This window comes from Capricornis sumatraensis, chromosome 14 (genome assembly GCF_032405125.1).
Source record: "Capricornis sumatraensis isolate serow.1 chromosome 14, serow.2, whole genome shotgun sequence".
Classification (NCBI taxonomy): Eukaryota; Metazoa; Chordata; class Mammalia; order Artiodactyla; family Bovidae; genus Capricornis; species Capricornis sumatraensis.
The window spans coordinates 31924387-31938424 of NC_091082.1; the positions used below are offsets into that span (position 1 = coordinate 31924387).

The 14038-nt window shown below is 41.8% G+C and overlaps 1 non-coding gene across 1 annotated transcript; it reads right to left on the reverse strand.

Annotated features, from left to right (window-relative positions):
* Window positions 1-13726: 13726 nt before the first annotated feature.
* TRNAS-GGA (transfer RNA serine (anticodon GGA)) lies at window positions 13727-13800 on the reverse strand. Its single transcript has one exon. It is a non-coding gene; the product is annotated as a tRNA-Ser (tRNA).
* Between the last annotated feature and the right edge of the window lie 238 nt (window positions 13801-14038).

The following is a 14038-nucleotide window of genomic DNA, read 5'->3' on the forward strand; positions in this document are numbered from 1 at the left end:
GGTTTAGCCCAGGTCCTGACTCAGCAGATGGTATCTGTGCAGCAGGCTAAGGGGAGTGAGTGGCGACTTTAGCCTCATGCCTACTGGAAGAGGATCTCTTTGGCAAATCTAAATTCTTTGCTGGCAGACTGAGCAGAAGGCTGGAATAACTAGATGCTTCTCCCTGGTGCTTAGGGTTGGGATTTTATTCTCTTCTTTTCTCCCCATGCCTGAAAGCTGGGAGAGAGCTGTGGTTGGGGGAGGGGACTAGAGCGGTTCTCTCTTAGGGCACTCCACTCAGCAACAAGGAAGGTGGCAGGCTTGTGTGTTCAAGATAGAGCAATGCGAGGGCACAACTAAGAATGGGGAAGCTGGTAGTTCATCATACATATAATTACATTTATGAAATTATGTATATAGATGCTGTCTTTTGGGGGTTTACAACATGTGGTATATGATGATATGAGGAGGATATGTATTTAAAAAAATGCCAACACCTGCAGAAAATATACACAGATACATAGCTGGCGCTAGTGGTAAAGAATCCACCTGCCAGTGCAGGAGACGCAAGAGACATGGGTTCAGTCCCTGGGTCAGGAAGATTCCCCTGGAGAAGGAAATGGCAACCCACTCCAGTATTCTTGCCTGGAGAATCCCATGGACAGAGGAGCCTGGTGGGCTATAGTCCATGGAGTTGCAGAGTCGGACACGACTGAGCACATACACACATGGGAGATGTATATGTGTGTGTGTGTGTGTGTATATATTTATGTGCACGTATATGTATATATGGTTGAGGAGGAGGATTTGTGAGAAGAGGAGGTGAAGGTCCATGGCTGAAGAAACTTTGAGCTGGAGAAGACCTATGGTCTCTATGACAATAGGGTTTATTTCTGCATACTCCTCTTGCCCATGCCTGACTTGTAGAGGTAGTCTTGTTAAATCTCATTTTTGTTCTTGGAGGGTGGGAGTTTACCAGCACAAGCCTACAGCCTGCCCCTTCCATGGTGTGAGCGTGGGCATGAGTAAGCCCCCAAGGTATCCTCTCTTTCCCTCTCCATTTATCATGACCTCCTTACCCACAAACAGCTGTGATATGCTTTCTGTTTTATATGTTGCTGAAATGATTTAAAGGCGCCGAAATATGTGACTGGATTTAGCTGTGGGCAATACTATCTGAGCTCGTAAGTGATTGTACTCATAGCATTTGAGTGGATGGAGCTGTTTTCCCAGGACCTGTAGGACGTTTCTATTTCCAGCGCTCAGCCCAGTGCCCCTGCTCACGGGGACTGCATGAGCTCAGGTGATTCCAGGTGCGACCAGCAGCCCTACTTGTGGCCTTCCCTGCAGGGTAATTGTTTCCCTGCCATGTGACCACAGCCTCTCACTGTCTAGAGCCGATAACAGGACCATAAATCTCCCTTCAGTCTGCAACTTGACGCCCAAAACCTCAGCCCAGACTTGATGTGGAAAAACCAGATAAGACATCTTGATGGGCTGTTTTCAAGCTGTCCCAGGAGGTACAGGGGAATCTTGGTAGCTTACAGGCAGGGATGGCATTCCTCCAGGCACTGTCTACCCTGCCAAGCAAATTTCCCGTGAGAGAGATGAATGGCGTTACCTACTGATAGCATCTACCTGGTGGTTCTGCATTGGCTTTCTGAACTTGTCAGCAGTTCTGACGATGCTGCTCCTTGAAATAACATAATAGGATTTGGCAGAATCAGAGGAGAATATGTTTGGGATTGTGCTGGCCCTGAAGAGAGCAGAGGAATTGATGGGCTACTACCTATGAGATGGAGTCCAAATGTCTTGAATGATTTAGCTTTCAAGACTCCCCACAATCTGGTCCTTTCCTTCCACATTCAGAGGAATAATTTCTGGCAATGAGTACATGGGTGCTCAGCCGTGTCCTACTCTTTGTGGCCCTATGGGACTGTAGCCCACCAGGCTCCTCTGTCCATGGGATTCTCCAGGCAAGAATATACTGGAGTGGGTTACTATTTCCTCTTTCAGGGGATCTTTCTGACCCAGGAATTAAACCCACCTCCTGCTTTGGCAGGCAGATTCTTTACCACTGAGTCACCTGGAAAGCTCTGGTAGTGAGAGTTCTCCATAAATAATGTTTGCTGCCTCTGATGACTGAGTGGTTCAGGTAGAGGTTAGTTGGTCACTTTTCAGGATATCATTAGGAATTAATGAATAAGAAGGGGTTGTTGCAGTTGGCAACTTGTTTTTTTTCTCTTCTACTAATGAGTTTATTTTTTGGTTAAAAAATTTTAGTTTGTATTGGAGCATAGTTGATTACAGTGTTGTGATAGTTTCAGGTGTACGATAGGTGATTCATTTATACATATACGTGTATCTATTCTTTTTTCAAATTCTTTTTCCTTTTAGATTATTACAGAATATTGAGCAGAGTTCTCTGAGCTATACAGTAGCCCCTGTTGGTTATTTGTATATATATTTATATATATATATAAAATATGTTTGTTGGCTATTTTATATATAGAAATGTGTACATGTCAATCCCAAATTCCCGATCTATCCCTCCCCCTCACTCTTTCCCCCTGGTAACCATAGCACTTGACAACTTGTAAGAGGTATTTCCATAATGAGATTTTATGGCTTAATCCTATAGCTGTATAAGTTTTTAGGTGTAAGTAAGTGTCTCTCTACTGGAGTGCAGTAAATAAATTAAGTCTTAATGTATAATGCAAGCTTTGTATGTAACAACTTAACATCTTTCCTATGTATCTAGAATGGTACTAGTTATGTATTATCCTTGAGAGAGAAAACAAGAGTCATTCAAAACCTTTTCTGTGTTCTGTGTTTTAGAGGAGGAATCCTGGTTGAGAATGTCATGACTTTAAGGGAAAAGGCAAAGTTTAACCTAAATGAAGGAATTATTACCAAAGATAGAATTGCTTACAGAAGCCCAGGTGCATGGGATGGCTGGAGAGAAAGGGAGAGGATAAAACTATTTTTAGGCTGTAGATTGTCTCATTCACTAAAACACAAACACATGTATGCATAGTTGTATAGCATGGTAGCATTTGGTGATCTTGTTCATTGACCATGTCCAGCCAATAAGATGGCCTCCCTGTGAGCTTGATAACTGATGAAGTTGGTAATATAAAGATGTCCAGGCAAAGTTCGGTAAACTGACTCCGGGTCATGCCATCTTCTCGTGTTAATACTACTTATTCCCCACTAGTGGTCCAGCCCATCATGACAAATGGTACAATGACCTTCAGAGAGGGAAGCCTATGGTGGGCCTCCCAGAAGGGCTACACCTTGAAGTCATTTTGATGTCTTCATCTCAATTAGGTTAAGCCCACAAAAAACAGTGTCAAAGGGGAGCACAGCCAGAATGTGCTGGGAGATCATGATAAACACTCCTGATGCTTTGCAGCTGGCCCATCATCTGTGCATTTCACAATAAAATTTTATGATACATCCAGACACCCAGCTGCTTGTGTTCATGGGGACAGCGTTTCCTCTGCTACACCATTCAGATCTGCCCCGCCTGGGACTCATTTCCCTTTTCCTCCAACTTCTTTCAAATGACAATGAAACTCCATTATCACACAGCTCCTGGGACAGCATTTGAGGAATGTCAGATCCAGAAAAATGTTCTTTAAAGGCAACTTTGTTTTATTGGACATGGAGAAACGATTCCATGGTGCCTAGTAAGCCATAGGGCTATTTGGAGCTCTGGGAAGCATTTTAGAAAAGGGCCATGCATCCCTGTGTTAATTACAAAACCCTAACCCACTTCAAGTGGGCAGGGCCCCCTAATTTCTGGTGTAGTATAGCATCGTGCTTAAGAGAGTGAGAAAAATGGTCCAGATGAACCTATTAACAGGGCAGGAATAGTGATGCAGACAGAATGGACATGTGGACCCAGAGGGGAAAGGGGAGGGTGGGATGAATTGGGAGAGTATCATTTACAGGTATTCACTACCATGTGTAAAATAGATAGCTAGTGGAAGCCTGCTGTGTATCAAGGTAGCTCAGCTAGGTGCTTGCTGATGACCTAGTGGAGGGTGGGAGGGAGGCTCTTGAGGGAGGTGTTATATATATATATATATATACATATATATACACACACATACACATGGTTGATTCACATTGTTGTACAGCAGAAACTAACAACACTGTAAAGTAATTATATTCCAATAAAAAAAAGACAGTGGGCTTGGATATAAGACAGACCTGTCTTTCCATCTCAGCTCACTACTTATTCTGAACCTGGTTTCCTCACTTGTAGAATGAAAAAACCTATACACACCTGCACGGTTATAATGGACTGAGAAGCTGCATGGAAAGTGCTTAGCACTGTGATCGGCACACGTGAATACTTGGTAGAGTGTGGCTGCTGTCATTATGTATCGGGTGATTAGGCTGCTTTCTAGGAATTACATCCTATAGGTTCAACTTTCCACCTGATACATAGCCTCCCTTCCCAGCAAAGAATTCTCCAAGTGAAAGATTTGTATTTTTACACTGAGAGCATTCACAATGACTTTAATAAAGCCATGCCTTTTGGCCCACAGACAGGGACAATCCTGTCCCAGATCATTGCACCAGTTCTAAGGGTTGCTGTTTTCTGGTAGTTTCATCTAAAGCCTTCCTGCCTTTGCAGAGGTTGAACCACTAGAGCTTTTCTTTCCCTCTCTTTAAATTTAATTTTTAATTTTGCAAGGTATTTGCATGCACATTTTCTCTTTGCAAAAATTAACATATTACACACAAGACTACAATTTCTCTTGACCAATACCTCAGTTCTCTCATTCCACTCTCTTCTTCTTTGCCCTCAACTCCAAGATCACCACTGTGGTTATATAATAGTCCTTCACCAATGGCAAAAAGGAAATTCTTGAAACCCCAATCGTGTGAAAACTCAGGAATTTAAAATCTGATGTAAAAAATAGTGTTGAGAGAGATTCCAAAAGAACTTAAAAAAACCTTTCCTGTGTCTATTAGCTATGTGCATGTGTGTTCAGTAGTGTCTGACTCCTTGTGACCCCAGGGACTATAGCCGCCAGGCTCTTCTGTCCTTGGGATTCTCCAGGCAAGGATACTGGAGTGGGTTACCATTTCCTTCTTCAAGGGATCTTCCTGACTCAGGGATAGAACCTGCATCTCTTATGTCTCTTGCATTGGCAGGTGGGTATACTCCTATATAAAAAAATAGAAAGAAAAGAACTATTCCTAAATACTTTCATATTTAACAAAACACAAAACAGCCGAGTAAATACACAATTTAAATTTTTAATCTTTCAAAATATGCTTTAGTACAACAAAATTAAATATTTACCATCCCTTTCTCACTAGACCACGGTTTCTCAGCCTCTCCAATGTAAGTGTTTGGGGCCAGAGAATTCTGACTTGTATGGAGTTGTCCTGTGCAATGGAGGGTGTTTAGCAACATCCCTGGCCTCTGCCCACTAGATGCCAATAATGCTTGTCACAGTCATGACAACCAAAATGTCTCCAGACATCTCCAAATGTCCCCAAGGCAGAAGTTGCCCCTGATTGAGATCCACTGTGCCAGATCCTTTTCTCGATAATTCTTTCCCAGTATTTCAGTGAGTTGCTATAGGTTCATTTTGCTTTGTCTTGGATAATTCACACAGCAAGAGGCACTTATTCTGCATCAAGTCCTTTGCCCCAAAGCCCCATGTCTTTCTGATTTTATGGTTTCATGTTTTACTGCCAGCCTCTTTGCACTAGAAGGAACCTAGTAACCCTGGAGCTTGAGACAGAAAGCTTTCCTACTAATCCTTGGCTCGGATGGTAAAGAATCTGCCTGTGATGCTGGAGACCGCTCCCTGGGTTGAGAAGATCTCCCAGAGAAGGAAATGACAACCCACTCCAGTATTCTTGCCTGATGAATCCCCATGGACAGGGGAGCCTGGGGGACTACAGTCCATGGGGTTGCAAAGAGTTGGACACAACTGAATGACTAAGCACTTACTGAGATAGTTTGTTCTCTGCTGAGATGTCTTTAAGCCCCTTCCATCTCACACACACACACACACATACAACACCCACAGGCTCAGGTTCATAAAGACTTTTCCCTGCACAGAGTAACTTCATGGCAAAGGCTCCTCCTAAGCCTGCATTTGCATCTGTCATGATTGCTCTTTTCTGTCCCCCAAATCAACTCTCCTGAATTTTTCTAATTATTCCCAGTTCAAGTGACTCACAATTCTGAGCTTTTTACAATTTTGGTAAGACCTGCAAAAACCAACCTAGACACATTATTGAATAGAACATTGGGGAAAAAAAACTAGTGTAAGTGGAGAGTTGACCCCATATTCTACATTGAATCCAAATTTAAGCTGCCAAAGGGCCTGACTGTCCACACTGTCCCCATGGACTCAGGGACTTTCCTGGGCAGCATTCTCCTTTGGCTGCCCTGTGCGGTGCAGGGTCACTTCGGGTATTGGCAGGAGAATCCCTGGGGCACCCGTTCTGACCTAGGAAGTGTTATAGCTCTTTCAGCAGAACTTATATCTCTAGCAATGGTGTAATAAATTTCACCATTTCCTGTACCATGTAATGGTATAGGAAATTTCCCTTCAGTGTCCACTCTGGGGCACCGCTGGATATTACCCCAGCCAGAAATGCCCTTTGGGTCTTTTCATGTCCCCAAGAGCCCTGAGAGCCCCCAAACCACCTTTGCAACATCTTCTCTAGACTCTGATATAGTGTCACTGACTATCTTGCTGGGAGAAGGATTGAATCTCCTCCTAACCTAGCTGCCTTCCTCTCCAAGGCTCAGTGGCCCCCATTGAGACTTACAAGGAATTAACCCCAATAAATTCTCAGAAACACTGAATAGAAATATTCAAATTACTCAGGCTCTCAGGCACAGGAAACACTGCCCTCCTGCATCCCAGGAGAAAAACCTCTTATTCACAGAACTCAGATGGTTGCACTGCATCAACCTCACACCACCATGCCCTTTCCTCCCCATCAGACAATAAGTTCTATGAGAGCTGGAGTGTCTGTTATTCACCTTTGATTTCCCAGTACAGATGCCAGTGCCTGGAACAGAATAAGTTCTCGGTAAGTACTTAATGAGTAGAATCATAGTCTCAAGAGTATCTGAATTTTACAGTTCCTGAGTTGCTGCCAGGAGAACCAGGCAGAGGAAAATGAGAGCTCTGAATACTTACTCCAGACAGAAGACTTAACCTAACTGGTTTCCCATCCTGGATAAAGCTGACAGATGTTTCTGTAATTCTGCATTTATTTTCCAGTCCTTTTTTTTTGTTTTGGCCAACCACAGATCAATGAAAGGCAAGAAGACTGGCTTCCCTCCACACTTTTCTTCAAGATATCTCAGAGCTCCAAGGCAATCTTGGAGCCCAGAGTAGTCCCAACTTTCCTTGGTATTCCAGGTCACACGTTCACCCCACCTTTACCTGCCAAGTCGCCAAAATTTAATTGCAAAGTGTGAAGGTGCTGTGGGCTCAGACAGGCTGGAACTGAGGAATGATTTTGCTTACTATATCCTTATCCTTGTCACAGTCAGCCAAAAACACCTTCATTTGTCAACTAGTACACTGACAATACGCAGCAGGTTGAAAGATTTCAAGGGACTTTCCTAAGATTGAGTGAAAGTGTTAGTCACTTAGTTGTGTCCAACTCTTTGTGACTCCATGGACTGTTGCCCACCAGGCTCCTCTGTCCATAGAGTTCTCCAGGCAAGAATACTAGAGTGGGTTGCCATTTCCTTCTCCAGGGGATCTTCCTGACCCAGGGATTGAATCTGCATCTCCTTCGTTGCAGGCAGATTTTAATGACTGTAATTAGAGAGTTAGGATTCCAAAGAAAACAAGGTTTTGTCCTTGTTGTTTAGTCGCGAAGCTGTGTTCGGCTCTTTGTGATCCCATGGACTATAGCCCTCCAGGCTCCTCTGTTCATGGGATTTTTCCAGGCAAGAATACTGGAGTGGGCTGCCGTTTCCTTCGTATATATATCCTACCAGTAAATACTAAATATCTGTTGTATATAGCAGTTGAAGTGCAATTAGCCTGTTTGTATTAGCATGGGTAGGTCTCTAAGACATATATATTTTTTTAATGCAAATATAAATAATATAGCAGAAGTCCACTTGCTGAAAACACACACACACACAAAACTTAAATTTTCTTTATAAATGCAGTAACATTAGGTATGTAAATCGATTTAAAAATGTACAGAATAAGTTCCTCTTGATGTGTGATTTATCCAGGAAAAAGCAAAATGCATCTGCATGCAGCTTATTGAGATACTGAAAAAGAATTATCAAGAAAAGAATCTGGAACAGCAGTTCTCAACCAGGGGCAATTTCCGCCTTGGGGATATTTGGGAATCTCTGGGAACGTCTGGAGACATTTGTTGTCATGACTGAAACAAGTATTACTGGCTTCTAGTGGGTAGAGGCCAAGGATGTTGCTAAACAACCTACATGGCAAAGGACAACTCTATGCATGTAAGATTTCTCTGGCCCCAAACGCTAAAACTGGTATTGAGAAACCATGGTCTAGTGAGAAAGGGATGGCAAATATTTAATTTTGCTGTTCAGTTCAGTCAGTTCAGTTGCTCAGTCGTGTCCGACTCTTTGTGACCCCATTGACTGCAGCATACTATGCTTCCCTGTCCATCACCCTGAGCTTGCTCAAACTCATGTACATCGAGTCGGTGATGGCACCCAACCATCTCATCCTCTGTCGTCTCCTTCTCCTTCTGTCTTTAATCTTTCCCAGCATCAGGGTCTTTTTCAATAAGTCAGTTCTTCGCATCTGGTTTCCAAAGTATTGGAGCTTCAGCTTCAGCATCAGTCCTTTCAATGAATGAATATTCAGGACTGATTTCCTTTAGGATTGACTGGTTGTATCTCCTTGCAGTCCAAGGGACTCAAGAGTCTTCTCCAACACCATAGTTCAAAAGCATCAATTCTTCCGTGCTCAGCTTTCTTTATGGTCCAACTCTCACATCCATACATGACTACTGGAAAAACCATAGCTTTGACTAAATGGATGCTTGTTGGCAAAGTAATGTCTCTGCTTTTTAATGTGTTGCCTAGGTTAGTCATAGCTTTTCTTCCAAGGAACAAGCATCTTTTAATTTCATGGCTTCAGTCACCATCTCCAGTGATTTTTCAGTCCAGGAAAATAAAGTTTGTCAGTGTTTCCATTGTTTCCCCATCTATTTGCCATGAAGTGATGGGACTGGATGCCTTGATGTTAGTTTTCTGAATGTTGAGTTTTAAGCCAGCTTTTTCGCTCTCCTCTTTCACTTTCATCAAGAGGCTTTTTAGTTCTTCTTTGTTTTCTGCCATAAGAGTGGTGTCATCTGTGTATCTTAAGTTATTGATATTTCTCCCCGCAGTCTTGATTCCAGCTTGTGCTTCATCCATCCTGGCATTTCGTATGATATAATCTGCGTAGAAGTTAAATAGGCAGGGTGACAATATACAGCCTTGGCACACTGCTTTCCCAATTTGGAACCAGTACATTGTTTCTTGTCTGGTTCTAACTGTTCCTTTTTTATCTGTATATAGATTTCTCAGGTGGCAGGTAAGGTGGTCTGGTATTCCCATCTCTTGAAGAGTTTTCCACAGTTGGTTGTGATCCACATAGTCAAAGGCTTGGGGTAGTCAATAAAATAGAAATAGATGTTTTTCTGGAACTCTCTTGCTTTTTCAGTGATCCGGTGGATGTTGGCAATTTGATCTCTGGTTCCTCTAAATCCAATTTGAACACCTGGAAGTTCTCAGTTCTTGTACTGTTGAAGCCTGGCTTGGCAAATTTTGAGCATTACTTTGCTAGCATGTGAGATGAGTGCAATTGTGTGGTAGTTTGAACATTATTTGGCATTGCTTTTTGGGGGGGGGTTGGATTGAAAACTGACTTTTTTCCAGTCCTGTGGCCACTGCTAAGTTTTCCAAATTTGCTGACATATTGAATGCAGCCCTTTAACAACATCATCTTTCAGGATCTGAAATAGCCCAACTAGAATTCCATCACTTCTTCTAGCTTTGTTCGTAGTGATGCTTCCGAAGGCCCACTTGAGTTTACATTCCAGAATGTCTGGCTCTAGGTGAGTGATCACACCATCGTGATTATCTGGGTTGTGAAGATCTTTTTTTGTACAGTTCTTCTGTGTATTCGTGCCACCTCTTCTTAATATCTTCTGCTTCTGTTAGGTCCATACTATTTCTGTCCTTTATTGTGCCCATCTTTGCATGAAACATTCCCTTGGTATCTCTAATTTTCTTGAAGAGATCTCTAGACTTTCCCATTCTATCGTTTTCCTCCATTTCTTTGCACTGATCACTGAGGATGGCTTTCTTATCTCTCCTAGCTCTGCATTCAAATGAGCATATCTTTCCTTTCCCCTTTTGCCTTTAGATTCTCTTCTTTTCTCATCTATTTGTAAGGCCTCATCAGACAACCAATTTGCCCTTTGGCATTTATTTTTCTTGGGGATTGTCTTGATCACCCCTCCTGTACAATGTCACAAACCTCTATCCATAGTTCTTCAGGCACTCTGTCTATCAGACCTAATCCCTTGAATCTATTTGTCACTTCCACTATATAATCATAAGGGATTTGATTTAGGTTATGCCTGAAAGGTCTAATTTTTCTGTAATAATTATTATTTTGAAATATCAAGAAATTAAAAATAATTTACTTATTTTGCTGTTTTTGTGTTTTGTTAAATATGAAAATATTTAGGAAAATTTGTTTCTTTTCTTTTTTTAATATAGAAGTATAGTTGGTTTGGGCTTCCCAGGGGGCTCAGGGGTAAAAAATCCACCTGCCAATGCCAATGGAGATGCAGGAGATGTGGCTTTAATCCCTGGGTCATGCAGATCCTCTGGAGGAGGAAATGGCAACCCACTCCAGTACTTTCACCTGGGAAATCTCATGGACAGAGGAGCCTGGAGATTTACCCTCTGTAGGGTTGCAAAGAATAGGACGCAACTGAGCAAGCAAGCAAATAGTTGATTTATATATGAAAGGACTTTTTAGAGGCTCTTTTGGAATCTCTGCCTCTCAACACTATTTTTTAAAATAAGATTTTATTGGCATACAACTGCTGATAGTAGTCTCTTACGATCCTTTGTATTTCTGTTGTTGTCTGTTGTGATCTCTCCGTTTTCATTTCTAATTTTATTGATTTGATTTTTCTCTCTTTGCTTCTTGATGAGTCTGGCTAATGGTTTGTCAATTTTATTTATCCTTTCAAAGAACCAGCTTTTGGCTTTGTTGATTTTTGCTATGGTCTCTTTTGTTTCTTTTGCATTTATTTCTGCCCTAATTTTTAAGATTTCTTTCCTCCTACTAACTCTGGGGTTCTCCAATTCTTCCTTTTCTAGTTGCTTTAGTTGTAGAGTTAGGTTATTTATTTGACTTTTTTCTTGTTTCTTGAGGTACACCTGTATTGCTATGAACTTTACTCTTAGCACTGCTTTTATAGTGTCCCACAGGTTTTGGGTTGTTGTGTTTTCATTTTCATTAGTTTCTATGCATATTTTGATTTCTTTTTTGATTTCTTCTGTGATTTGTTGGTTATTCAGAAGTGTGTTGTTCAACCTCCATATGTTGGAATTTTAATAGTTTTTCTCCTATAATTGAGATCTAATCAATGCATTATGGTCAGAAAATATGCTTGGAATGATTTCGATTTTTTTGAATTTATCAAGTTTAGATTTATGGCCCAGGATGTGATCTATCCTGGAGAAGGTTCCATGAGCACTTGAAAAAAAGGTGAAATTCATTGTTTTGGGGTGAAATGTCCTATAGATATCAATTAGGTCTAACTGATCTAATGTATCATTTAAAGTTTGCATTTCTTTGTTAATTTTCTGTTTAGTTGATCTGTCCATAGGTGTGAGTGGGGTATTAAAGTCTCCCACTATTATTGTGTTATTGTTGATTTCCCCTTTCATACTTGTTAGCATTTGTCTTACATATTGCGGTGCTCCTATATTGGGTGCATATATATTTATAATTGTTATATCTTCTTCTTGGATTGATCCTTTGATCATTATGTAGTGGCCTTCTTTGTCTCTTTTCACAGCCTTTGTTTTAAAGTCTATTTTATCGGATATGAGTATTGCCACTCCTGCTTTCTTTTGGTCTCTATTTGCGTGGTATATCTTTTTCCAGCCCTTCACTTTCAGTCTGTATGTGTCCCTTGTTTTGAGGTGGGTCTCTTGTAAGCAGCATATAGAGGGGTCTTGTTTTTGTATCCATGGTGCATGGGGATGACCCACAGAGATGTTATGGGGAGGGAGGTGGGAGGGGGGTTCATGTTTGGGAACACATGTAAGAATTAAAGATTTTAAAATTAAAAAAATTAAAAACTAAAAAAAAAAAAATAAGATTTTAAATTCTTCAATTTTCATACCATAGGGGTTTCAATAATTTATTTTTTGGAATTAGTTAAGGACTATTGTATAGCAATTATTGATTGAAAAATAAAAGATGTTCTGTTTGAAATATTGTGCTCAGAATTTTGAAGATAGTGTCCACACATTGGAGTATCCAGTGAAGAGATTTTACTGGAAATTCAGGGTATCATTAGTATGTTTACAGAAAATAATTAGATTTGTCTTGTGGCATGGGCATTACTATCTGAAACAAAGCATGTATAGGTATTAAGACCCTGAAAAAACACTTTTTGTAGGTCATTTCCCACCCCTCCCCATAATTTATTATAAAAAATTTCCAAACGTAAGTTGAAAGAGTCTTACAATAAACACCACAAAGATTATACAGTTAATTTGTGCTGTATTTGTTTATCATATGTCAATCCACCTCTCTCTGTCTCCATTCATCCAAAACTCCACCTTATTTTTTTAAAACTTTTTACTTTGTACTGGGGTATAGCCAATTAACAAACGATGTTGTGATAGTCTCAGGTGAACGATGAAGGGACTCAGCCATTTGTATACATGTGTCCATTCTCCGCCACACTCCCGTCCCATCCAGGCTGCTGCATAGCATGGAGCAGAATCCCATGTGCTATACAGTAGTTCTTTGTCGGTTACCCATTTTAAATACAGCAGCGTGTACCTGCCCATTCCAAACTCCCTAACTATTCCTTCCCCTCAGCAACCGTAAGTTTGTTCTCTGTGAGTCTCTTTCTGTTTCATAAGTTCATTTGTATCATTTCTTTTCAGATTCCACATATAAGGAATGTTGTATACTTCTCCTCTGCCCGACTGACTTCACTCAGTATGACAGTCTCTTGTGTCTGAGTGTCTCCTGTGGAGGTATGGGTCAGCAGTGGTTTGCCACAGGGGCAGGGGCTCTGGGTGCTGCAGACCCGGGTATGGCATAAGCCCTTTTGAAGACAGGTATTCATTAACCCCACTGTAGAGCGACCAGAACTTACATAGGACTGGGAAACAAACTCTTGGCGGGCACCAGGACCCAGGAGAAAGGAGCAGTGATCCCACAAGAGACTGACCCAGACTTGCCCATAAGTGTCCAGGAGTCTCCGGCAGAGGTGTGGGCTGGCGGTGGCCTGCTGCAGGGCTGGGGGCACTGAGTGTAGCAGTACATGCATGGGATCTTTTGAAGGAGGTCGCTGTTATCCTCATTACCTCCACCCATAATTTAAAGTGAAGTCACTCAGTCATGTCCGACTCTTTGCAACAGCCTGCCAGGCTCTCCTTCCATGGGATTCTCCAGGCAAGAGTACTGGAGTGGGTTGCCATTTCCTTCTTCACGGGATCTCCTGACCCAGGGATTGAACCTGGGTCTCCTGCATTCCAGGCAGATGCTTTAACCTCTGAGCCACCAGGGAAGCCCAACCATAGTTTCAGTTCAGTTAAGTTCAGTTCAATTGCTCAGTTGTGTCCGATTCTTTGCGACCCCATGAATCGCAGCATACCAGGACTCCCTGTCTATCACCATCTCCTGGAGTACACTCAGACTCATGTCCATCGGAGTCAGTGATGCCATCCAGCCATCTCATCCTCTGTCATCCCCTTCTCCTCCTGCCCCCAATCCCTCCAAGCATCAGAGTCTTTTCCAATGAGTCA